General features: G+C 44.3%; 1 long non-coding RNA gene across 2 annotated transcripts; it reads right to left on the reverse strand.

Moving 5' to 3' along the window:
- Positions 1–4,216: 4,216 nt before the first annotated feature.
- Positions 4,217–27,004, reverse strand: LOC103230788 (uncharacterized). Of its 2 annotated transcripts, none has more exons than XR_005236198.2 (3): positions 26,874–27,004; positions 4,839–5,030; positions 4,217–4,536 (listed from the first exon to the last, which is right to left on the reverse strand). It is a non-coding gene; the product is annotated as an uncharacterized lncRNA (long non-coding RNA). The 2 variants fall into 2 exon arrangements; XR_496692.3 differs by lacking the exon at positions 26,874–27,004 and adding an exon at positions 22,063–22,251.
- Between the last annotated feature and the right edge of the window lie 323 nt (positions 27,005–27,327).

The raw sequence follows: 27,327 nt of genomic DNA on the forward strand, positions 1-27,327 counted from the left end.
CACCGCATCTGCCCTGCACATTGTAAGTCTGGAATACCACGCAGCTGGCCTACTTGAAAGGGAGCCTTCACAGGCTGAACTACACAGGCAGCACCAGTCCTGAGGATGAAAAAGCCACCATAGCAAATGAATTAGGCCAGTGGTTTTCCTAATGTCTAGAGGCAGCAGAATCTTCCTGCAGTGGGATTTTTTAAATGGTTTTTTCTTCTGTTTTTTTTTTTTTTTTTTTTTTTTTTCCTTTCTCACTGAACTCCTGGAGTCTGGACAAGACACAGGATGATAGAATAGAAGGAAAAAGAAGGAGATATTATAAGTACATACCCCAGTACCAAGTTCTTTGCAAGGAATCTCTGGAGACTCCTCGTGGAACTTATGGGGTTGGCAGAAAACTACTGACTTTGCATGGCCAACACTCACTCACTGGTTCATTCATTCTTTCAGGAAGCATTTGCTGAGGGAGGCTGACAACTCCCTGGGAGATGTTAATACATGACATAGTCCCAGTCTCTGCACTCTAATGAGTTATTCCAAATAACAAGTGTTGGGACTCAGAAAACAATACTCCAAAAGGAAGGCTTAGCCTCAGAGGCAAAATTTTTCTCTGATCGTCTCCTGCCCTCCTATCTCTTGCCCCTCATTCTCCCCGAGGCCAGCAATAGAAACCAGAATCCTTCTTCCCCAAGGCGGGTATAAAAACCAGAACCCCTTTTCCCCAAAGCCAGCCATAAAACCTAAAATACGACTCTAGCTTTCCTTCCACCTTTCTGTGTAAAAACTGGCTGTAAAGAACTCATCTGACCTATCTTGTTTGACTGTAGGTCATAAGACCCCCATTCCAGAAAGGGTCCTGTCCCATACCCAGAAGGAAGGAATGCTGCATGAATGCCAGGAAGAATCTAGGCAGACAGGCCTTCCTGGGCTTCCCACTCAGTCTAGCATTCCATCAGACCCTTTTTGTCCAGTCATATTTCCACATGACCGTCCATACTTTCTTGAACCTAAGAGTAAAAGTGGACAATTTCCCGTCTATCTTTGGGTCTTCATTCTGAAGGCTCCTGTGTATATACGTTGAATAAATGTGTATGCCTTTTCTCCTATTCATCAACCTACTTCATGTCAGCAATTTTCAGTGAAGCTTTGGGGGACAATGCTAGCTCAATTCGAAACAGAAATTTGCGGGCCGGGCACAGTGGCTCACTCCTGGAATCCCAGCACTTTGGGAGGCCGAGGTGGTGGATCACCTGAAGTCAGGAGTTTGAGACCAGCCTGGCCAACATGGTGAAACCCCGTCTCTACTAAAAATACAAAATTAGCCAGGCTTGGTGTTGCCTGCCTGTAGTCCCAGCTACTCAGAAGGCTGAGACAGGAGAATTGCTTGAACCAGAGAGGCAGAGATTGCAGTGAACCAAGATCACACCACTGCATTCCAGCCTGAGTAACAAGAGCAAAACTCCATCAAAAAAAAAAAGAAAGGAAAGAAAGAAAGAGAGAGAGAGAGAAAGAGAGAGGAAAGAAAGAAAGAGAGAAAGAAAGAAAGAGAAAGAAGAGAAAGAAAGAAAGAAAGGAAAGAAAGAAAGGAAGGGAGGGAGGGAGGGAGGAAGGAAGGAAGGAAGGAAGGAAGGAAGGAAGGAAGGAAGGAAGGAAGGAAGGAAGGAAGGAAGGAAGGGAAGGAAAGGAAAGAAAAGGAAAGGAAGGAGAAATTTGCAAAATGATCTGCTGTGAGACCTCGGCCAGTGGATCATGAAGCCACACACACCACACGTTGTTTCCTTGCAGGGACCCAGCCCGTCCCCTGAGAAAGCAGGTTCCTGACTTCTGGTCTCCCACACCCTCGGTGCTATGCAGTGTCAGCCCAGTGTCTGGCTCACAGCAGCCGTAGTGAGTATCTCTTGGGGAGTCCCCTTTACCGCCTGTGTATTACAGCTTCCCAAGGATTAGGAGTAAGAGGAAGAAGTCATTTAAACAAAATTGCTTTTGAAGCACAAATGAGTTCACAATCTAGAAAAAATGGTGCTTGGCAAGAAACGTTTAGGATTTGGCAGATTCTGAAGTTCACATTGTTTGATGTTTTAAACCAGCTGCTTCTCCCATTCCCTAAACATCAGCTCCTAAGAAAGCAAGTCAGCCCAGGACTCTCCAGGCAACGACAGTTCCTTGGATAATATGCAATCTCTTCTGGAAGGCCCATTCTGTCAGCACTCAGCTCAGCACCCATCCAGAGCATCTCACTTCCCTTCTCACCATGGTTTCCCTAACAATGGATTCCACACACACGTATGGTGATAGAGGGTCAGTTCAACTGAGCATGTTTCCCAGCAATTGACACAATAGATTCCTCACTGGGGAGTGAAGGAGTCTTCTTACCCGGGATTCCCCTTGTCTCTAGTGAGCCACTGGGGGCCATGGTACAAGCAGCCAATCCTAAGGACCCTCCCTCTCTCCTCTTGTTGTCCAGCCTGTTTTCTTAGTATGCACACTACTTGGTTTATGGTTCTTGTAGAACCTCAAGCCAAAAAGATGCTTGCCCCTGACTTCTCTGATTCCAGGGCTCCTTACTTCCTACTCTCCACCCCTGGTTCATAATCAGCTTGAAGGAAGACACAACAAAGATCCTACCTTTGCACCAACTGTGAAATAGGATCAGAGGATTCTGGTAAAAGTTTGTCAAGCCAAGTAGGACGTATCCAAGGCCTCAGAAGAAAGGAGGCTGGATCTAGCTCCAGAGCCATTTCTGGAGGCCTGGATAAGAATGGGAAAAGTCAGCCTCCCATTTGCAATTCGCAGACCCATGCTGTGTGGTCTTAAAGCCTCAGGATCAGTGAGGAGGCCCCAGGTCAAAATTCTGGCTGAAACTGTGGCCCCAAACAGATAAAGTCTTTCATTATGTACAAAAAAAAAAAAAAATGTTTCAAGTGTAGTGGGCGTTTGTTTTGGTTTTCAGAATATTAATATGGTTTAATACCGTTGTCTGGAGGGTTTAGAAGAATGACATACATTGCAGAGTTCTTGGCACCTAGTAGAAACTCAATAAATGGTAGCTATTGAATTTCCCCCTTCTCTGTGCAGCGGTAAGTCCAGACCTGCCCACTCTGGGCCTGCCTCCTTGGGAGCCTGAAGCATTTTGCAGAGGAGCTGCCCTTCCCCCAGCTCAGCCACCTCAGAGTGTTGCTTATGCCCCCTGCACCTGTCACTGGGTCATCTTTTACTTATGGCCCGCACTCAGCAGAAGAAATCAAATGAGTGTTAATTGAGGGCCGGGTTCGTCAAAACTACTGCTCTTTTCTGGTGTGCTTTATTTAAGTGTAAGCCAATCCAAGCTTACCATGGGGTTTCTATGTAACTGAGAGTTCCCAGTGCTTTGTGGCAGGGCTCGCATTCATTCCAGACAAAGCATAATGAACCCCAATCTCACATTACCTAATCACATGGAGGCAGCGCGGATCACAATGCCGCATTTGGCATTTCTGTGGTGCGCTCCATCTGAGGAGCTCAAAGGGCTTAAAGAAAACCCTTTCTTTATTTGGGAAGTATTATTATCTGGGTTTTACAGAGAGAGATACCGAGAGGTGAAGTGACCTGCTTTAAGACCACACAGCAAGACGCCTCTGGACTGAGATGGAGCCCAGGCAGCTGACAGGCGTTCCTTGGCCAGACATCACAGGCTCAAAACAGAAAGCTGCTCACACAGAACCTGTCCTCACCAGGCCCCGTGGGGGACTCACGGAGGAGACCGAACTCAATAGCAGAGACGAAGACAGAGGGAATTTAAAAGCATCAGCCAGAGGAAAGGTGTGCAAAGACCTGGCTCAGCCTCAAGAGAGCCGACAGCAGGATGAGACTTGCTCGGATAGAACATGAAGCCATGAACTCTGTTCAGCAGATATTTCTCCAGCTTTCCTCATGGATTGACCCCCAGAGAGGATCCTTTTATCACCCTGCTTCTCTGTGACATTATTTTTAGTAATAGCTATGAAATGAAACAACAAAAATAATGGATAGAAGAGGAAAGCAGTGAAATTTCTCTCTTACTGACCCTTCTGTGGATGGCTATGCCCATAAAATAGAAAAATAAATACGACAGTAAATATTACAGTATCAAAAGTAGTGGATTAGCACCTTTAACTACATTTTTGTTAGTTAATTTTTTTAAAAGGAAATACACTTAGAGTTACTTATTGGTCTATTGTAGTCATGAGGAATGACATGATGGTCTCTGTTTTTAACACTTAACTACTTTAATTTCTCCATGACCTTGAAAAAAAATTGATCTTCATAGTTTCATGTTCATTGAGCAGTTGTCCATCTCCCTTTGTTCCTGGTTAATCACAGAACACTGTTTAGTGATTTTAATTTTGAGAAGTGTCTTTCACATAAAGCAATAGATACATACATTGTTACAAAAAACCTTAAGCAACAGAATATGTATGGCAAAGATTCATAAAAGTCCAACCTCGCAATAAATTCTCTGAAGTGCAATAGCGCCCACATCTCTGTTTCTCCAAGATCGATTCTGTTGTCTTTCAAATGTCTCCGTGACTGAAAAATTATGAACACAAATAAAAATGCCACGTGATGACATAGATTGGCAGAACTGGAGTAATTCAAGTTTTATGTAAAGACACACAGAGAGACAATATCATGGCAAAATACACAAAAATAAAGCAAATTCAGAGCTTGGGAAGAGAAGTAAGAGGGAGAAGCCAAGCCAGGGAGGGAAGGGCACTTTCAGTTATCTGCACACTGACATAGTTGCTATGGTTGAACAGTAAAGCTGGCTCAACAGTCCAGGCTTCCTGGCACCCAAAGAAAAAAGGGAGATGTGGCCAGTCACGCCATACCTATTGACGGAAAAGCAGGCACTTCGGGAGAGCCCGAACAACAGCCTAGTGAACCCATGCGGAGGCTTCCACGCAGGGGCTGGCCGAGCCCACGGAGGGGAGTCAGGAGCTACAGCACACTTGGATTCTGTTTGTTTTCATTTTGATTTCAGACCAGGAGAAGGTGAACTTGAAAAAGAGGTCCCAGATGCCCTGTGAACAATTATTAGAAAGTAAGTGATTTAAAGGATTAATTTTACTAAGAAAGTAGGAAATTTGTGTTCAACACATTTTAGAACTGAGATTAGGTAAATGGCAATGCTTGACTAGATCCAGAATAATGAAGATGATGAAGAAGAGAGCTGGAGAGCAAGAGGGCTTCACATTCCTTTTCAACTCCGCATTCGGTGGCCCGTACTCCAACATGGCAGCTCCTCCTGCCATGCAGGGGTGTGGGCTCTGAGGTCCAGGTGTGCACATCTGTGCCTACATCCTGGTTCCAGGGGATGTCCCCTGCTGGTAAGCGTAGATTGGCTTATCAGATGCCCTTCGTGCCAGGGACACTGGATAATGTGGACAAAACATCTTTTCAAAATCTGTTTGAAGACATCAAAAACTACTAGCTAATAGCAGCCTATAGTCCCAGCTACTCAGGAGGCTGAGGCGGGAGGGTCACTTATGCCCAAGACTTTGAGGCCAGCCTGAGCAACATAGCAAGACCTCTGGCTCCTAAATAAATAAATAAATAAGAATTTAAAAAAACAAACAACAACAATAACAACAACAAAACCCATCAATGCAGTGAGAAACTAAGGCACTAAGATCCCAGAAACAAGGTGTGAGCAGAGAGGTGCCAGCCACTTTTCTCCTGGGCATGTGTGGATTCCCCAGCAGTGGTTCAGAAACTGAGAAGTTGAGCAGAGTTTCCAGGACTCTTATGGGGCTGAGGCACAGAAAGGAATTCAGAGCCCAGCAAGGAGGAAGAGCTGGGTTAAATACCACTGGTCTTCTGTTGAGACTCCCCACAAAGGGGTGATCCAGGAAGAACTCAGCCTGCAGAAAGTCTGCACCATCTTTAAAGAGCTCAGTGCTTGGTTGGAATAAGGTGATGTAAAATGAACTAATACATATCTAAACAATCACGAATCAAAATAGGAATCACCATGGAAATTAGGAAATATTTCAATAAAAAGGTAATAAAACTAAAACATATCGAAATGTAAGGGATGCAGCCAAGGAATGCTTAAGAGGAATTTATAGCCTTGAATGCTTTCCTAGAAAAAAAAGAAAAGATGAAGAAACAATGAACTAAGTTTCCATCTCAAGATTTTAATAAAAGAACTGCATATTAAACCCTAAGACAGTATAAGAATGGAAATAATAAATAGCAGGAGTTAATAAAGTAGAAAACAATAATACAATTTAAAAAACCAACAAAGCAAAAAAAAAAAAAAAAAGTCTTTAAAAAAGACTAATACAGAGGCAGGCGCAGTGGCTCACGCCTGTAATCCCAGCATTTTGGGAGGTGGAGGGGAGGGGATCACCTGAGGTCAGGAGTTCGAGACCAGCCTGACCAAAATGGAGAAACCGTGTCTCGGCTAAAAATACATAAAAACAGCCAGGCGTGGTGGCAGGCGCCTATAAATCCTAGCTACCCGGGAGGCTGAGTCAGGAGAATCACTTGAACCTGGGAGGTGGAGGTTGCAGTGAGCCAAGATCACACTATTGTACTCCAGCCTGGGCAACAAAAGCGAAATTTCGACTCAAAAAAAAGATTAATGCAATTGATAAGCCCATGATAAGACTAATTTTTTTAAAAAAAGAAGAGTCCCAAATATTATCAGGAATGGAAAGGAAGCCCTAACAATAGAATCTGTGGCTCCTAAATAAGGTAAAAAGCTGTTCAGAACCAATTGATGATGATAAATGTTTAAATCTAGGTGAAATAGACAAATTCTTTGGAAAACACAACTTATTAAAACTGACCCAAATAAAAAAGGAATATCTGATATAATAGCCTTACATCTATTAAAGAAATAAAATCCATAATGAAAAACCTTTCCATCAAAACAAAAAAACAAAACTCCAGGCCCAGCTGGCTTCACCAGTGAATTCTTCAAAACCTTTAAAGATGAAATAACATCAGTATTTACAAAAGCTCTTCTAGAAAATAAAAATGACTTCTTGACTCATTTTTGAGAGTTTTATAACCTTAATACCTGACAAGGAAAGAAAATGGTGATTTCTTTCTCCTGAACATGGATGCTAATCCTAAATAAAATGTTATCAAACTGAATTCGGCAATGTATAAACAGGACAATACATCACAACCAACATGATATTTTTTTTCCAGAAATGCAATATTATTTCAGTGTTCAGAAATCAGTCAGTGTTATTTACCATAACAGAATAAAGAAGAAAATCATTGATCAACTCAATAGATTCAGAAAAAGCATTCGATAAAATTCAACCCTTGATGATAATAAAAGGAAAAAAAAATGTATTTAGGAAAGTAAGACTAGATGGGAAATGCCTTAACATGATTGAGTATCTACAAAAAAAAAAAAAAACCTCCAGAAAATATCATATAAATGTTCAAATATTGATACTTTTCCCCTAATACTGAGAATAAAAGAAAGGTGCTTCCTATCGCCACTTTTATTCATTAATGTATTGGAGGCCCTAGCCTTTGCAGTAAAGCAAGAAAACAAATAAAATTTTAAGAAATGGAAAGAAAAAAACTGCCGTTATTGACAGACTATATCATTGCATATGTAGAAAATCCAAAATAATTTATAGAGAAACTAACAGAATAAGTAAATTCAGCAAGGTTCTTGGATTGAAATATCAATATACAAAGTGAGTTGTATTTACATATAACAGAAACAAAAACAGAATCAAAAAAGAAAACATTGAAAAATTGGACTACATTAAAATTTGAGTCTTCTTTTCACTAAAAGATACTATTAAGAGTGAAAAGAAAAGCCATAGAGAAGACATTTAGAATCCATATAAGTGACAAATGACTCATAGCCAGAAACTATAAAGAAACTTCTACAAATCACCAGGAAAGACAGACAACCCAATAAAAAATGGGCAAGAGACCTGAATAAGCCAATAGATATCCAAATGACCAATAGCGTTTGAAAAGCTACTCAATTTCATTAGTCATCAGGGAATACAAACTGAAACACAGTTGTTAGGATGGCAAAAGTAAAAAAAAGACCAACAGTATCAAATGTTGGTGAGGATGTGGATGCCCCAGGACTCTCATAGCTGAAAGTGAACTGGTACAGCCGCTTTGCAAAACTATGTAAACCGTATCTACTAAAGCTGAAAATCCACATACCTTATGACCCATCTATTCCATTTCTTGGTATATCCCACACCGAAATATGCACAACAAAACACATGTACAGGTGACCCTTGAACAACATGGGTTTGAACTGCATGGGTCCACTTATACACAGATTTTCTTCCACCTCTGCCATTCCTGAGACGACAAGACCAATTCCTCCTCTTCCTCCTCCTCCTCAGCCTACTCAGTGTGAAGATGGTGAGGATGAAGACCTTTATGATGATTCACTTCTACTTAATGAATAGTAAATATATTTTCTCGTTCTTATAATTTTCTTAAAAGTATTTTCTATTTTGTAGCTTACTTTACTGTAAGAATACATTATATACATTCAAAATATGTGTTAATCAATTATGTCATCAGTAAGGGTTCTGGTCAATAGTAAGCTATTAGTAGTTAAGTTTTGGGAGAGCCAAAAGTTATACATGAACTTTTTACTGCTCTGACCCTCGTTGTTCAAGGGTCAACTATCCAAGCACATTCCAAGTAGCATTATTTGTCATAGGGCAAAATTAAAATCTACTCAAATAACCAGCAAAATGAAAAATGTATAAATAAATTGTGATACATTCATCCTATGAACATCTTTATAGCATTAAAAATGACCGAACTACTTGTACATGAATGACATTAGATCAACCTTACAGACATAATATTGAGTGGAGAAAAAAAGTCAGACAAAAAGTATGTGCAATGTAGAATTCTATTTTTATAAAATTCACAAACTAGCCATCTAATATTTGGTGACAAAAATGGTCACCCCTGGGGAAGAGGAGGTTATTGGAGTGGGTCTGGGATTTTTCTGATGCTGGTTATCTTCTAGCTCTTGATTTCAGTGATGGTTACACAGGTATGTTCACTTTTATGATAACACATTTAGTTGTACACTATGCCTGTCTTTATGTACATAATACTTCCATTTTTTAAAGTTTATTTACTAACTAGCTGTGTGATAGTGGCAAGGTACTTAACCAGCAGAAGTCTCTGACCTCATCCATAAAATTGATATAAGCATGACTACTTCAAAGGATTGCTCTGAAATATAAATGAAATAATGTAGGTGAAAAGCTTAGCACAGGTCCTGGCTGAATCAACAATAGTACTGTATAATCACCATTGAGGATTTTATTTTATTGTTTATTTCTGGGATTTTCAGGGTTTTGCCACTTGCAGACAGCAGCCAGGTCGCTTCCTGGCACACCTGTCAGCAGCAAACCTGAGATTTCTCAAGGCCTCCTGGGATACCAGCCTCAGGCTGTGTTTAGGGCTTGGTGTGGTGGCTCATGCCTTTAATCCTAGCACTTTGGGAGACCGAGGTGGGTGGAACACTTGAGATCAGGAGTTTGAGACCAGCCTGGCCAACATGGTGAAACCCCATCTCTACTAAAAATACAAAACTTAGCCAGAAATCGCTTGAACCTAGGAGGCGGAGTTTGCAGTGAGTGGAGATGGTGCCACTGCACTCCAGCCTGGACAACAGAGCAAGACTCCATCTCAAAAAGGAAAAGAAAAGAAAAAAACCGTGTTTAGAGGCCCCTGGTCCTCACACTTGCAGAGGCTCCCCTCCTAATGCAGAGAGTGTTGAGGGACCGAACTGCTTGGAGGTGGGGATTGAGTTTCTGTTGTCCAGACAAGCTCATGCCTCTAGACCCCCCTTCCCAGAGGCAGGGCTTTTGGATACCCCAAGGCAGGAAAATGCAATCATGTGATCCAGAGGAAGTCCCATAGAGCTGAGGCATCCCTGAGAGAGGGAGGGAGTTCAGGCATCCACCCCTGCAGCCCCTCAGCCTCAGAGAAGGCAGAAGGGAGAAGGGAGAGTGTCCAAGGCAAACCTGACCTGAGGCTTTGGGTGGCAGGGGAGTGCATAATGAATGCCTCACTGGAGCACCTCAGTGATAATGTGCATATTGTGGGGGCATCCTGAGTAGCACACAGGCTCCATTCATCCTGTACACAAACAGGACTCTGCAGATCCAGCTGCTTCTCTGGAAGCCATGGGAGGTTATTAAATATGAGCTACAGCTGCTTTTTTGCCAATTCACATTTTTTTTAAGGTTCATGTTGTTTTTGCTCTTGCCTTTTTGACTTAGAGCCCCTGTCTTGGACTTGGCTTTGTCCAGTTATTTCTTCATTTTGAGAGACAGCATCTTCAAACGCAGACATTGCCCAAATCTTTCCTGATTGTAAAAATCACCTGGGTTTCTGCTAAAAATACAGATTTCGGGGCCTCAACCCATACCCACTAAATGCGATCTCTAAGACTGGGGCCCTAGGAACTGATAGCTTTAAAAAGAGTACCAGGTGATTCTTTTAATTATTCAGCTTGGGAAACCATCCTTCAACCTGGTTCCTTCGAATTCCAGGGAATCTCCTCTGCTACCTGTTCCCATTTGGGCTCCCTTTACTTTCTTCCTTTTTTCTTTTTTTTAAACTCAAATTTCTCTTTTTCTATGCAATAAGCTCTTAATAGTAGTTCCATGTTCTGTCCATCCCAAGTTTTTTACCCTTTCCTTTTGTTTAGGCTCAACGCCTCAAACTCTAAAGCTGTGGTACCCTCTCTGCAATTCCCATGAGGCTGAGATAATGTCCCAAGCCATGGTTTCTCACTCCTATGGGGGTCGGGAGCAGGCAGGGGGAAATCTGGCTAAAGGACATATTATTTAACTCAAATTAAAGTAGATTTCTTCTGAAAACTATCCGATGATTGATAACATCCAGAGGTAACTCAAAGCCATTCTGCAAAAATCACTACAAACTTCCAAAACAGTATTTTGGGGGTTACAAGCACTACCAATAACCTTGTCTTAAAACACCATAATATGCCCTTTAAGAGTGTTTTTTTTCTGGTCAGTATTTCTCCATAATCCTTTATCCAGGGGCTACTGCTCAGAATTTGAAGTTAGAACATCTGAGTCTTGTCTGAGTTCTGATTTTAATGCGTTGTAGGAGATATCGCCATCTAATTGGGTTTCTTCATATTTCGTATACACTGATGATAATTTCATATACACTGATGATAATGGCTTACCTGTTTTCCAGAGTTCTTGATCATCTCGTGGGGCCATAGAAAGAGCCCAGAGCGTGGATGACAGGGGGTTCATTGAACGAATGAATGAGTGAGTGAATGAATGAGGGAATGGGTGCCGCATCAAGAAAGGCAGTTTTACTAAGAATAATTAGGAACAAATGTTGGATCTTTAAAAAAAAATAAATCCCATAAGGTGTGAGGCTGAGATCCTGTGAAGTGGTGCCGAATTTGGAGGCAGAGTCCTGCCAGGAGAATGTTCTTCTCTGCTGGTGTCTGTGCTGACCCTCTGCTCAATCTGCTAGTTGCCCAAAAAGACACGTTGGTGATCTTCATTTGAGTTTCTGCTTCTTTTGTCTTTCAGAGCATTGTTGGATCAGGACTGCCAGGAAGCAGAATTTGATGACAGCTTTTGGGTTTGACTTGCCAGTGAGCATGTTTGGCTGTCTGTGGGGCTTCCGTGGTGTAGCTGGCCCATGGCCTTGAGTCTCTTCCAATTTTCAGTGAGCCCACTGCATTTCCCAAATGGACTCTTGCAAAGGGCATCTTACAAGTCAAAGAGTGTGTGTAAGTGTACGTGCACGCACACGTAGAGAACAGACCTCCTCTTGGATGTCCGGCCTTTAAAATGATATCAAATCATCCTTGTCACCATCTGAAAACATGCCTTGAGCACTCACTATATGCAAAGCACCATTCTGGATGCAACAAAATAGAGTTCCTTCTATGGCTTTCAGAAATGTATAGACTCAGGCAGATAAAATCAATAATATCCCATTTATATCAGTCCGGTTTCTTGGTTGCATGCCTTAGAAATCAACTCTGGCTAACCTGTATTCCAGCTGGGAGGACCTGATAAGCCCTCTTCTAGGTGAGGTGGCACCAGATGTATGTGTCTAGAATGGAGCTTGAGGAAGTGAATCATACCTGGAAAAGGGTGTGTCTAAGGACCCAAGTGGGAAAGTGTGCACTTGCAGAATGTGACTACAAAAAGAGATGTAGAACAAATGCTCATCTTTGAAGGAGTGTGAAGGAGAGTGTTTTGACTAGTTGAACTTACAGAGTTGAAAGAGCAATTTTAAGAAGATGTGAAGGAACTCTTCACGTATGACCCCCTCACTATCCAGAAACAGCAGATGCAAGCCCCCACTGGACACAGAGGGCAGGGTGGGGCCCAATGAGCACCATGGCACTGATGATGACGGTTGAGATACTGGCCTCTGAGAGCAGAAGTGAGTGTGCCTGCAAAAGAACTCGTTGCCCTTCAGCAAGAAAGGTACACGGTGCCATCAGAAAAAGAGGCAGGACTCAAAATGCTTAATTACATCAATTTGTGCTTCTGTAAAATGAAGATGCTGGACCCTTCCCTGCCAAAAGCAAATGGATGTTGATAATAAACCAAGATAAGATTAGTATAGGGAAAAGGGCACAGTATGTGAGAAGACATGGGATCTGGTGCTACCACCATGATTTACTAGCTATGTGACCTTGGGCAAGTCATTTAAGTTTTCTGAGTCTATTTGCTCTTCAATAAAATGAAGATGGTAATTCTGGGTGGGTAAAGAACAAATGAGATACCATCCATGCAAAACTCTTTGACAAATTATATAAAATGCATGGCCAGAGTAAGGAACTATGCTTATTCTCCTTTTAAAAATGCATGTGGATGTTGTTATCAGTAAACTACAATGAAGAGTTTTAAGGATGTTTGGCCGGGCATGGTGGCTCACGCCTATAATCCCAGCACTTTGGGAGGCTGAGGTGGGTAGATCAGGTCAGGAGATCAAGACCATCCTGGCTAACACGGTGAAACCTCATCTCTACTAAAAACACACAAACAAAATTAGCTGGGCATGCTGGTGGGTGCCTGTAGTCCCAGCTACTCAGGAGGCTGAGGCGGGAGAATGGCATGAACCCAGGAGGTGGAACTCGCAGTGAGCCAAGATGGCGCCACTGCACTCCAGCCTGGGTGACCGAGTGAGACTCCGTCTCCAAAAAAAAAAAAGAAAAGAAAAAGAAAAGAGTTTTAAGGATATTCGTTAATAACTGATTCCTACAGTTACTTCCCCTGCCTTACACTCAGGCTGCTGGCCTGCCCTGCAAAGGTTCTGCTGGGACCCTGCTTGCCTCCAGAATAAGCCAGTGGCCAGAGAATCCTTTGAGCCAACCTCTCCCTGGGCCAGCATGGAGGTGATAAATCTTTTATATTGACCCAGGAGAAAGCCCCAGCAACAAAGACCAATTTATTTTCTTAGTAAATCACAAAATGTTCCTGCAGAAAATTCCTGGGACTGTGCAAAGCATCACAGTCCCTAGGAGGAAAAAGGGATGGGCTGGCTGGACGGGAGCTGAAATATGCCCATCTGGCCCAGGGAATGTCAGAGTGCACCCCAGCTAACCACATGAAACAGTCTCTATGAAATGCAGATGTTTGGTAGGCTTGGGTGTTGCTTCCCCCGTAATTTAAAAGCCTTCCATGCCTGCTACTTACTTATAGACTTCTTCCTCCCAACACTGTTTGGTTCAGTGGGTTCTAGAGGATGTTTTGGGGTGTTTGGATAACAGTGCATTGTGGTGGTGGGATTTATTAACAACAGCCATTCTTCCCCACTCCTGCAAGGTCCTGCCTCATGGTCCATATTTAATGTTTAAATTAAAGTGAATTAAAATTAATTTTGTTGGAGGAATTCTGCAGCTCCCGCTTGAGATAAATGGAAACACCCTGGGGTGATATAAAATTGAGGTTGGGAATTGCTGCATTGGAGTGTTGTGCTAATGAGGTGAAGGTCAGGGGTCCAATCCCCTTGTGAAGGGAGCAGTTAATTTCACTCTCCTTCATGGCCTCAGATTACACCTTTAACCCGGGCCATCTGCCTCCAAGAGGAGCCACTGGTCACCAGCAGGACAAAGTGAGATAGAGGACCAGATCTGTACAAATCCATCAAACCCATTAGAACAACAACCCAAAGCATGACCCATGAATAATGTGCCAGGATTTTTAATTTTGTAGATGACAGCACTATTATATTATTGCTTTATGTCAGAGGAAACATACAAATATGGACAAGACCAATGAATCAGATGTCATGGGTTCCAAAATCTCTAAGGCATTACTCTTAGTTCCCAAGTGTTTAGCTAACTTGTTAGAGAGACAGCTTAAGAAATGTATTGTGTATATCATGGTCACAGTCATCTCTTGTTGAGCCTTAAGAGGGAGAGAAGTGGTGTGGAACCTCCAAACAAAAGATAGTACCCATATCACTGATACTTAGTTTGGAAGAGATGATACAATTTAGGGACAACAGATTGCCCTCCTTAATTATGTTTTTCTTTAGCTAATAGTAATATTAGTTTGCATTCCCCTGAACATGTTGACGGATGGCAGAAAAGAGAGCCCAAATGCTCAGGAAGGGAGGAAGTTCAGGATTAAGCATTTGTCAGGGTTAATCCACAGAACAGAGATAATCCCACTTCATTAATCAAAAGCTATCTGTATCCTACTAATTATCAACTTACCATTGTCCTTGTTAGAAAATACAATTTTAGGCCATTGAATTTTTTCTAATTCACTCCCCTCTCTTGTGTATCTAGGTTCTACTCCTTCCCAAAGAGCAATCTAAGTGACACCTTGTAGCCAGAGCAACACTGGCCTCCGCTGCCTGGGGCCTTCTGCAGAACTTATGGTACATGCTAAATTGTGGTTTAGAAATTGTGTTTCCTTAGCGCTTAAGGGCAAGGCCCAAATTTTTAGGTTCCTATATGTCTCACAAGGCCTAGCACAACATTGAATATCCAATAGGTGCTTAATAATAGCATGCCCATTCACATTGACAGACTAATTACAGTAAGGAATAATGAAGAATTACCACCCTCTTCCTCCATTTGACAAAATTCAACACCCATTCATTAGAAAAACTCTCAGAAAAATAGGAATAGAGGGGGACTTCCTCAACTTGCTAAAAAGCATCTATAAAACTCTATATCTAACATTATACTTGATGATGAAAGGCTGAATGTTTTCCCCATAAGATCAAGGAGAGGCAAGAATGACCACTCTACCACTCCTATTCAACTTCTTACTGGAAGTTCTACCAGTGTAATAAAATAAGAAAATAAAATAAAAGCAGATAGTTTGGAAAGGAAGAAATAAAACCATCCCTATGACTATGAACATAGACAATCCCAAAGAATCTATAAGACAAACAAAAAATAAAAACTAGAACTAATGAGTGAGTTCAGCAATGTTACAGAGTAAAAGATAAACATATGAACTCAATTCTATTTCTGTATACTAGCAATGAACAAGTGGACACCAAAATTACAAATGCAATACCATTTGCAGTCACTCAAGAAAAATGAAATACTTAGATGTAAATCTAACAAAATATGTGCAGTACTTGTGTGCTTAAAATTCATATGAAAGAAACCAAAGAAGAGCTAAAATACATGAAGAAACATTAACAAATTCATGAATCAGAAGACTCAACAGTAAAGACGTCAATTCTCCCCATCTTGATATATGGGTTAACATAACTGCAAACAAAATCCCAGCAATATTATTGCATCGATCTAGACAAGATTATTCTAAATGTATATAAAATGGCAAAGAAACTAGAATAGCTAAAACAATTTTGAAAAAGAGAAATGAAAGAGGATAGATTAATCTACCTAATGTCAAGATCTACTGTATAGCCACAGTGATCAAGGCTACATGGTGTTAGTGAAGGGATAGATACACCGACCAGTGGAAGTTAATAGAAATAGGCCCATGCAAAATTTCCACCTGACTTTAGATAAGAGTGCAAAGGCAATTCAATGGAGGAAAGATACCCTTTTCAACAAATGGTGTGGAAGCAATCAATATTCATAAGCAAAAAATTAATAAATAAACCTCAATCTAGTCTCATGCTTTATGCAGAAATTAACTCCAAATTGATCATGGATTTATATGTAAAACATAAAACGATAAAACTTATAGAGAAAAAAAGAGAAAATATTTGAAAGCTAGGGTTAGGCAAGGAATTCTTAGACTTGATGCCAAAAGCATGAGCCATAAGAGGAAAAATGGTTAAATTAGACTTCATCAAAGTTAAAACATTTGCTCTATGAAAGACCCTGTTAAGAGGATGAAAAGTGAAGCTACAGACTGGGAGAAAATATTTGCAAACTGCCTATCTGACAAAGGACTAGTATGTAGAATATAGAAAGAACTCTCGAAACTCCATAGTAAAAAAAAATAATTAGAATAAGAATTTTTAAATTAGAAAACTGAGAAAAGACATGAAGAGGTACTTAACTGAAGAGGAGAATATACAGATGGCAAATAAGCATATGAAGAGGTAATTTAAAATCAGCCATTAGGAAAATACAAATTACAACCGCAATGAGATGTCATTACATGACTACTGAATGGCTAAAATAGAGTGACAACCACAAATGCTGGCAAGGATATGGAGAAACTGGATCACTCATACATTGTTGGTGAGAATGTAAAATGGTGCAATCACTCTAGAAAACAGTCTGACAGTTTCTTATAAAACTAAACATGCCAGTCCTGTGCCACCTAGCATGCACTCCTAGGCATTCATCCCCCCGCCGACCCCACGCTAAAAAAAAAAAAACAACTTAGGTTCACACAAAAACCCACATGTGAATGTCTGTAGCAGCTTTGTTTGTAATCACCCCAAAGTGGAAAAACCCAGCTGCCCTTCAGGCGGAAGGTGAGTGGTTAAACAAACTGCGGTACATCTCTATCATGGAATACTACTCAGCAGCAAAAGATAAAACTATTGACACATGCCACAACCTGAGTGAACCTCCAGATGGTTGTACTGATTAAGAAAAGTCAAAGTTGCATGCTGTGTAATTCCATTCATACGAAATTCTTGACATGACAAAATTATAGAAATGGAGAACAGTTGAGTAGTTGTCAGGAGTTAAAGACGGGGCAGAGATGGGGAGGGTAAGAGGACGCAGGTGCGGCCACAAAAGGGCAACATGAGGGACCTTGGTGATGACGAACATGTTCTAAATCTGGACTCTATCAATGTCAGTGTCCTGTTTGTGAAATCATACAATAGTTTTGAAGGTATTACCATTGGAGGAAACTGTATAAAACGTACATAGATCTCCACATCATTTCTTACATTTCCATGTGAATCTACAATTCTCTCAAAATGAAAAGTCTAACTAAATAATAATCACCCTTATCTGTTCATGCTGGAGAGATGTGTTACGCTGCCAGAGTTTCAGATCTGCTCTGAGCACCATGATCTGGGTTTACCATCATCCTCATAATATACTCCCTCTTGTATTCCAGATAGAAACAATAAGTACCTAAGAGTCAGCAAGCTGTGCCCAGGAATTGCACCAAAATGATAATGCTCCAGATGTTGAATTTGCCAGCACAGGGACTCTGGGTGGCAAATAGCAGCCATGCAAGTATGGATATAAGGCAAGGAACTCAATATGGAGCCAAGTTTCAGTAGGGAGATCAGAGAACTAGATTAGGGAATAGATCAGGAAGCAAGAAAATAATCAGGAGTCTAAAAGTATTTATTCATCAGGAATAAGGGCTGGGCACCTCACTGGGGACTCAAGGCCAAGACTTGGCCAAGCAACAGACACCTAAGGCCATGCTCGTGGTAGGCAGAAGGCAGAAGAGGCATTTGCTTATTCATCTCCTAGTTCATTCAACAAATGTTTGATGAGAAATTCCCAGAGATCACTCACCAAGGCAGGTGCCCAAGACACAGACCCGGTCACCTGAAGCTCCCTGGCTTCTAGAGGAAGTAGAATAGCAAGAATGCTTGGGAACACTCAGGAGGAACATCAGTTCCAGGGTTGTGCAGTCAGATAACACATTTTATGAGGAAGTGGTGTGGAAGTGTGGGGTGCAGAGGAGGAAAGATTCATGCAGAGAGAAGGTCACATGACCCTGAGCTGAGAGGTTGCAGGACCGTTAGCACAGCTGGGGTTCATCTGTAAAGACAGGAAAGCAGAAGTCAGGAATTGAGGGATAAGGCTGGAGATTGTGGGCTCTGCTGGTTATGAGCAAAGGCTCAAGTCAGGGAAATACCGCACATCAGGCGATTATGGACACTCTCACTCCGTGGATCACAAAGAACCATAGGCCAGCACACTGGATCATGGTTCACTGGAGGAGTCCAAACTCTGTAATCTATGAGGCCCTCGTGGGTTCTTTCATCCGCAGAGCTCCAGGTGTATCTGATGATCCTCCTGCCTCTGCTGGAACCCTCTGACTCTCAAATAGGCTTCACACATGAAGCCGGGAGATTGTTTTAATCCTCTAAATAACTTTCTGTTTCTACAACAGATAGGAAGACTGTATCTTCTAGCCTAATTGGAAGCTCACAATTCCAGGGAGACTTTTGGCTGGGCAGGAGCTCTCTTCCTCTGAGATTTTATTTCCTGGGGACATTCCATACTTGGCCCATGACAGAGGCTGCAGTCGCCCAAGGGAATAATGCGTCAAGGGCCACTCATCCTTTGGAAAGCAGAAGTCCAGATACCAGAGTAAAACCGTAACTCATTAACACTTCAAACAACTATTTATTATGTGTTGAGCAATCTGTGCCAGCCCCAATGACCTAATGGTGAGCAAAACCATGCTCTGTCTTCCTGCAACCTGCAATCTGGTAAGTGGGCCAAAGAGCCTAAAGAAGACATTAGTTAGAATACAGGTGCAGCAATTCTAACAGAACCTCAAAATACTAGGATTCAGATAAGATGGAGCTGCATTTACCTTTCACAAGGGTAAGCAGTGGAGACCCAGGTACCTTCCACCTTGTTGCTCCAGCATCCTGAGTGTGTGGCCATCATCCGTGTGGTCCAAGATGGTTCACCATCACCATGACAACCACACTCCAACAAGGACGAAGGAAGAGAAAGATGGGAGAGTGGAAGGAATAAGCCACTCTCCTTAAAGGCTTAGAAGTCACACCACACTAAAGCTCAAACTCTTCTTGCAGAAATTAGTCGCATGATCACACCAGGCTGCAAGGGATACCAGGGAAAGCAGTTTTTAACTAGACAGCTGTGTGCCAGACAGGCTTTTGATTATTGTGGAAGAAGGTGAGCACAGATACTGCAGGTGAGTAGCAATCTCTAATGAAGCAGGTGGGTGAGTAACGAGAGGACACAGCTCTCCAAAAACAAAAGCAAATAAGTGATCAGAGCTGAGCAGAAAAGGAAAAACCCACAAATGCACAGGATCTAAAGGGCAGGAGGAAAGGAGGGGAAATATCAAAAAACAAAGGGAACACGGATTCTGAGACTGGGCTTTGGAATCTCTAGGCACTGTGTCTATATTTCCTCCCAACACAGGCATCACCCCACATGTACAGGCGGGAAAGGTATGAAGGGAGGAGTGTTTGCCTGCAGCACGTCTGATGAAATGAGCTCTTCCAGGGCTTATGCTTTTAGCTCCAGACTGTCCATTATGAAAAATCACTAAGAAGACTAATGGTGCTGCCTAGCAGTAGTGCCAACCTATTGCCTTGCCAACCATCCTAATGGCCACAATGATGCTAATGGTGACGGCAGCGTTGATGCTGGATATGTTTTTTGTCTCACGGGAGTAGCAGTGGATTCTCTTGGCATCTTTGGCATCCTTGTAGTGAAGTAGAAACCTTATTTGGCGCAATACTGGTAGGCAAGGGAGAAATTCACAGCAAACCTAAGCCCTTCCTCTGTAGAATGGGAGGTAAAACAATAGCAAAGGCACTCTAAGAGTGCATGATCCTAGGACTCTCAGAGCGTGCTCATCTCCCCTCACTCAGTCCCCAACATGTTTCAGGTTTATTTAGCTTTTCATATTTTCATGTAAAAGGCACAATAACAGCCAAGTACATTTTCCAACCATTGAGTTCTACCTACTCTGTGCCAGGCACTGAGCTGAGTGTTCAGTAGCATTTCAAAATGCTTTCATGACATCTCCGTTGGGTCTTTACTCTGTGAGGTAAGGGTAGTAGGTATCAGAGACATTTCCATGTAATATGGAAGGAAAACATGATGGGTGATTTGTCCAAGATTGCACAGCCAATCTACAGCCAAGTCTGGTCCAGTTTCCCTCCTCCCGGTCAGTTGCGTCTTCTGAACCCATCTCTTGTCATACAATCCAATTTATTTCTAGGTTTACTTCTCCAGTGCCACTCGGTACACTGCACAGTGATTTTCCAATATAGGTCAAATCCCAGGACAGGTATATTTCACTCTTCCTCCCCTCTTCCCCCTCTTCCCACCTCCTCCTCCCTTTCCTACCCTTCCTCCCTCTCTTCCTCCTCTACTCCTCCCCTTCCTCCCCTTCTCTTCCTGCCCCTCCTCCTCCTCTCCTCTTTCCCCCTCCTCCTCCCCCTCCTACCTTCTCCCCCCTCCCCGCCTTTCCCTTTCCCCGCCTTTCCCCTTCCCCCATTTCTCTTCCCCCTCTCCTCACTTGGCTGCAGCCCACCTGCCCGGCTCTCCACCTGCCTCCCTGCTTGCTCCCTGTCTCCTTTGCAGGTTCCTCCTCTTCTCCTTAAACACCTCAGACCTCAGTCTTCAGACCTCCTGCTTCTCTGTTCACACTTGTTGCCCCCATCAATGAGCTAATCCAGAGTCATGATTGTAGATGCCAAAGTCCAGTCTCCAGCCCACATTGCCCCCTCAACTCCAGGCTTAGAGAGCCAGTCAGCCACTTGTCTTCTCCACTGGAATGGCTACGTGCAACTCCAATGGATTGTGTCCAAAACAGAGCCCCTAATTTTCCCTCCCAAATATGGTTCACCCCCCACCCCCAGCCATCCTATCTCAGGGAACATGATATGGTTCATATCTGTGTCCCCACTCAAATCTCATGTTCACTGTAATCCCCAATGTTGGAGTTGAGGCATGGTGGGAGGCGATTAGATCATGGGGGCAGATTTCTCATGAATGGTTTAGCACCATCCCTCTTGGTGCTGTCCTACAGATAGTGAGAGAGTTCTCATGAGATCTGGTTGTTTAAAGGTATGTGGCACCTCCCCTCTTGCTCCTGTTCTGGCCATGTGACATGCTCACTCCCCCTTTGCCTTCCACCATGATTGGAAGCTTCCTGAGGCCTCCCCAGAAGCAAAGCAGATGCCAGCACTATGCTTCCTGTACAGCCTGCAGAATCGTGAGCCAATTAAACCTCTGTTCCTTATAGATTTCCCAGTCTCTGGTACATCTTTATGGCAATGCTGGGACAGCCTAATGCAGAAGGTTAACTCTTTTTTTTCCAGTTGCTGAGGACGACACTTGGTCTGGCACCTCGCTCCAATCTGTTGGCAAATCCTACTAGCTCTATTTTCAAAACATTTCCAAAACCTGACCCTGCTGCTGCCCTGATTTAGGCTGCCATCCCCCTTGCCTGGACTAGCCATAGTCTCCTAATCCATGCCCCTGCCTCCACCCTCATCCCTCAGTCCACTCTCAACCTAGAGCCCAGAAGGATCCTGCAGAAATTGAAAATGGATTATGTCACTTCTCTGCTCAAAGAATGGCTCCTGTATCCACAGGACGGCCTCTGGGGCCCTCCATGATCTGTCACCCCTCAACATACCCTTACTCTGTCTCATCTCATCTCCCCCAGATACCCTCCCACCCGCAGCAGTGCTGGTCTTCGTGTTCCCAGAACACCCTGGCCACCCTCATGCTTGGATCTGGGCCTAGGCCCCTGTTCCCTGAGGTCTCTGCTTGGCCAGTCTTCCACCTCCTTCAGGTTTGTAGGCAAATGTCACCTTCATGGTGGGAGTTTCCTCAGCTTCCCTCTGCCCAACAACCCTTCCCCTCTGCCCACCAGCCCTTCCCCTCCACCTTCTCCAATTTTTCTCCTTGGCACTTACCAACCTCTGGCATGCTGTGTGTTTTATCTTGCATGTTGCTCTGTTTCCTCCATTAGAACTGAAGCTCCTGGAGAGCAGGAATTCTTGTCTATTTTTCTCACTGCTAGTCTCCTGGAACTTGGAATGGTGCCAGGGGCTTGGCCTATAGCAGGCTGGCAATGAATATTTGTTGAATAAATAAATTGAATGACTGGCTTTACCCCATTCTAACCTTGAGCAAGATGCCTAATCTTTCTGAGTGTTAATTTTCACCTCTGGGAAATGAACATGACAATGGCCATCCCACATCGTCCTTATAGGGTAAGAGATAGTGTGTGCAAAAAGCCAGGGCAGTGCCTGGTGGGCCGTCATTCATTGCAATTGTTATGATTTCAGAGGAAGGTTGAGCAACTTAAACATCTAACCCAAACCCAGTAGATGGAGATGGTGTCATAGATCTCAAAGCCCTCTTGGCCTGGTTGACCTCCAGGTTGGTAATCACTTTCCCTGCCAGAGGAGGGGGTTCCAAGATAGTAAGGAACCTCCTTGCCACTGTGTTCAACAACTCACTTGCAATTCACCCGTTCATGCAGTCAACAGTATTTACAGTATCTCAGAAGCTGGGCATTCACAGACTTCGGCTCTCCCCTCACGGAGCCCATTGCCCTTCAGAGGAGATGAACAGAGAGACAGCTGACGTCAGAGAATGTGGTCAGCTCCGGAATATCAGGGCCAGTCTGTTGCCTGCTCCCACCCACATCTCCACCTTACAGCCTGGCACACTCAGTGTCATCTCAAGGTACCAGACGATCATAAGCAAAGCAAAACAAAAAGTGAACAACATTGGCATGTCCTGACAGCAAAAATGTCAGCTGAGGAATTTGGCCTCCTGTCTTTGAGACCATAAACAAGAGCACAAACTTTCAAGGGTCCCTCATGGTACCAGGGCTGAGTGCCTGTACCTCAGGACCTCTCCTGCAGGCCACAGGCTTGCACTGAGGTGAGTTGGATCCAAAGGCAATGAAGAGTCACAAGGAAAGAGGTCCCATGGGCCTCTCTCAGCCTCTCTAGGCCAACCAAGAACCCACGGGAGCTTAAACAAAGGCCGAGGATGCTCTTGGCCTGGACCAGCCTCCCTGATTGAATGGGAAGGGCACGGTGCATTCTGGAGTATCCGGACCACAACTTCCTTCCCCCGCCGTCTCCTGAGGGGCAACTTCCGGCCCAGTTCCAGAAGAGGCGTGTTCAGGATCGTGGAGAAGGACAGGCTTGAGGAGGCTGGAGCCCACCCCCATGTGCCTTGGCCCTGCTCCAAAGTGTACCTCCACCCCTTCACTTCTCTGTGGCCATTTCTCCTGGGGACCAAGTTTTCCCTCAGATGGGTGCTCCTGAAACTGATTCACCCAAAAGACGTGGGAAGGCCTTGGAAGGGCCTTGGGTGAGAGGGCATTTGGCTCCCCTGTAAATGCTTCAGCAAGGAGTGAATCCGGAGACCATAGCAGGCGGGGGCAGGGGCGGGGTTGGCTCTTCCCTCTATGCCAAGACACAGGAAAGCCTGTGTTTGACTGGGGTGTTTTCCCCCATGGTGGCCGAGCTGCTGGCAGTTCCTGCAAGACCCCACTTGATGAGGCAGGGCTGAGAGGGGGTGATTAGGAGGTGCAGGTTTCTCGTTGGCAAGTGGCAAGTGGCAGAACTTTCTGTCCCCCAAGTCCTCTTGTTGGCATGCTCGAGTGGCTTTTCTCCCAAAGAGCTCTTCCATGAGCATGTCCGGAGAGTGTCTGCCTGGCCCCACGACCAACTCTCTTTTGCAGCAATGGAGAGGGGACAACTTCCTCCGGCGAGCTTAGAGGCTTTCCTGAGCCACCCCTAAAATGGCAGGCGCTCCTGGGACGCAGTCTGTATCCTGTGACCTCAGGTCACCAAATCACACACGGGGCCTGTTCTGAACTCACCAACTAGGCTTCCTTCTGAGCCACACACGCAAGCAAGCTCCTCAGTCAGGAAATGCACCCCCAGAGAAGGCCAGGTATGCACATGACAGGTGGGGGCTGGGGAGGAACCCGAGCTTACACCTTCACTGTCGAGCCAGGGCCCTGGATGCAGGGAGACTGTGCTGGGATCTTCACAGCCATCTGACACTGGACAAGTGATGGCACCTCTTTGAGTCTCATCTGAAAAATGAGGGTGATGATGGGACAGTGTTGTTGTGAGGCTAGAGGAGGTATCACGTGTCCAGCATCTACCAGTGTCAGAGACATAGGAATTGCTTGAGAAATAATAGACTTCGCCCTTGCTCATGTGGGGAGGAACAGGAGAAGGCGGCAAGTCGTACCCCAAACCACGAGTAACCCTGATGTGTGGGGAGGTGTCTCTCTCGTTGTCCACTGCAGAGTGCACGACCCCGCCTTCATTTACCAAACCCCGAAGTATCCCTCCAGGCCCAGCTCCTTCTGTGCACTTGAATTCCTGGGGCAGAGTGCACGACCCTCGCGCTGCTTCTGCTTTGGACACTGTGTGTTTGCATTCTGAGTATTTGCGTTTGTCTCTCCACCTGTCAGCAGCTGCTTGGGGATAGGAATTCTGCCTTGCTCAGTGCCCCCTCCTCAGCTCCTGTCCCCTTCCCTGGTGCAGAGGTGCCCGGTGAATGACAGTCTAGCCCTCAGCCCCAGTTCTGTTTCGGAAGGTGCCAGTAGCCCCAGGGGTGACCCAAGGCACAGAGGCACATCCGGGGAAGGCCGTGGCAATAAGGCTACTGCTCCTTTCTGCCCTCCCCGTCCTGGTCACTCTCTTCATTCCTGTAGAGTGCTGACGGCTGGTGAGATCATTGCTTGTCAGCTAGAGCACAAACAGCATGCAGGAAGGGCAGGTGATGTTTCAAAGGTCACTTTACTAAACCCACGGCAGAACCGAGATGAAAATGCGTCACCGCCTCAAGTTCAGAGCGGGGATTGGCCTGCACCGCATGAGTTCCAGGAACAAAAGACAACCTCACACCATTCAGAAAAGAGGATGGACACTCCGAGTGCTCAACTCAGGTCACCTCCTTGGGCAAAGTATCTTGTCTTTAAAACTGGAACCAAGCGAGGGTGTGTCCAGTTCTGGTTTCAGCTGGGAGTGCCCTGGAAGGCTCTGCCTGACCCCGCGTTGCAGTTAGGTCTCCCCGACTCTACTGTGTCACCTCTCCTTGTGGTTTTCTTGACAGCACTTGTCACATAAATCAATGTGTGTTTTATTTGTAAAATTATTTGTTCAATGTCCAATTCTCCTTCACACTGCTAGATAGGAGAACAGGGATGTATCCAAAGGGTTCAGCATACTACTGAGTGTATAGTAAGCTCTCAGAGTATTCATCCAACAACTCATTGTTAAGGTCTTCCACATGTAACGTACTATTCGTACTAGTCTCTATTCTTGGTGTTAGTGGACTAAAATGATACACAGGTGGATTGATGGATAGTTTGTTAAAATAATACAAGACGCCAAGCTGGGCTGTGTGACTACAATGCTTCCTATTGCTGCTGTGATCAGTTATCAAATTTAGGGGCTTAAAACACATCAACTGACTTGCCATAAGGGGAAAAATCAGTCTCACCGGGCTAGGACTGAAGCGTCCAGCAGGGTCAGCTCCTTCCGGAGGCTCTGAAGGGAGAATCTATTTCCTTGCCTGTTCCAGTTTCTAAAAGCTGCCTGCATTCCTCTTCTAGATCCTCCCTCCATCCCCAATCCCTCGCGCTCTGGTCTGTGTTTCAGCCATCACGTCTCCTTCTCTAACTCTGACCCTCCTGCCTCCCTCCTGTAAGGACCCTTGTAATTCTCAGAAGACCCGTTCAGAGAATCCAGGATCATCTCATCTCAAGATCCTGAATTTAAACACATCCGTAAAGTCCCATTTGTCATGCAAGGTAACATAGTCACAGGCTCCCGGGATTACAGCGTGGATGTCTTGAGAGCTCATTATTCAGTCTGCCCCCGTGACCCATGGAATATGTATTTGGGAATCTTTGAATGAGGAAGTCTTCCTAAATTGCAGCAGTCTCTTACTCTAAGTCTCAAAACGTTTTAGTAAATTATGCACTCTATATTTTGGAATCACATCTTATCCAAATCGGAGATTTTGGGTTCTCATCTGCTCAGCATGTTTACAAAATACGTGTGTGATACGACTACCCGCCTAGTAGCAAGGGGACCTCTCCTGTGGTGGGCTGAATAGAGTCTCCAGCCCCAAAAGATATGTTGATGTCCTAACTCCGGTGCCTATGAATATGACCCTATTTGAAAATAGGATGTAATTGCAGATGTAATCAAGTTAAGATGAGATCCTACTGGATTAGGGCTTAATTTAGATCTCTAAATCCAATGACTGATGTCCTCACAAAGAGGAAAAGATTTAGAGACAGAGACAGAGGGAAGATGGCCATGCGACAGCGAAGGCAAAGACTGGAGAGATGCAACCGCCAGCTGAGAACTGCCAAGGACTGCCGGCAAGCACCAAGAGCCAGAAAGCGGCAAGGAAGAAGTGTGGTCCTGCAACACATTGATTTCAGACTTCCAGCCTCCAGAAATGTGAGGCAATACATTTCTGTTGTTTTAAGGCCCCCCCCCCCCAAATTAACAAATTTGTGGTAATTTGTTACGGCAGCCCTAGGAAACGAACACACCCTGTCCCCCTCCCCCGCCCCTACACCGTGGGTTCCCATAAGCTCTCCCTGAAGACCCTCTGCTAGGGCAACTACAGAGCACCCCTGTTTCCCAAGCTATGGCCCGTTTTTCCACTGTCCCCGACACTGGGTGACAGGGAAAGGCTTTGCCACGGGAATGAACCATCCACTTACACTGCTTTCTGCAGACAAGTCACCACTGTGCAGTCAGTTTTTTCCTCATTTCTTGGAAAGCACCTCTCAGGACCATTTCAAGAAAAACAAATTGTGAGGTTAAGGATCTGTTTAAAGTGAATCATCAGCTCTAGTTCCAATAACAAACCAGGCCAGTCGGGTCGCTAGGACAAGACTGGAGCCACTGTGAGCGTGCACTAACTGTGGGTCAGGCATGAGCGGGTCTCTGCACACACGTCACCTGGCGTGCCCCCTCCCCCTGTTCACTCAGCAGGCGGCCTTGGTGGCTGCCTTCCCAATCCTCTGCCCAAAAGGGACGCAGAACTGCATGCTCACCAAGTAAGAATTTTTAAGCAGTTTTGAAATACGGTTTACCATTTGGGTGAGCTTAACAGGAACACTTTGAACCCATATAACCCCTTGTACCCAGAAATCCCCAATTGCTTGGTGATAA

Source organism: Chlorocebus sabaeus, chromosome 25 (assembly GCF_047675955.1).
Source record: "Chlorocebus sabaeus isolate Y175 chromosome 25, mChlSab1.0.hap1, whole genome shotgun sequence".
NCBI lineage: Eukaryota > Metazoa > Chordata > Mammalia > Primates > Cercopithecidae > Chlorocebus > Chlorocebus sabaeus.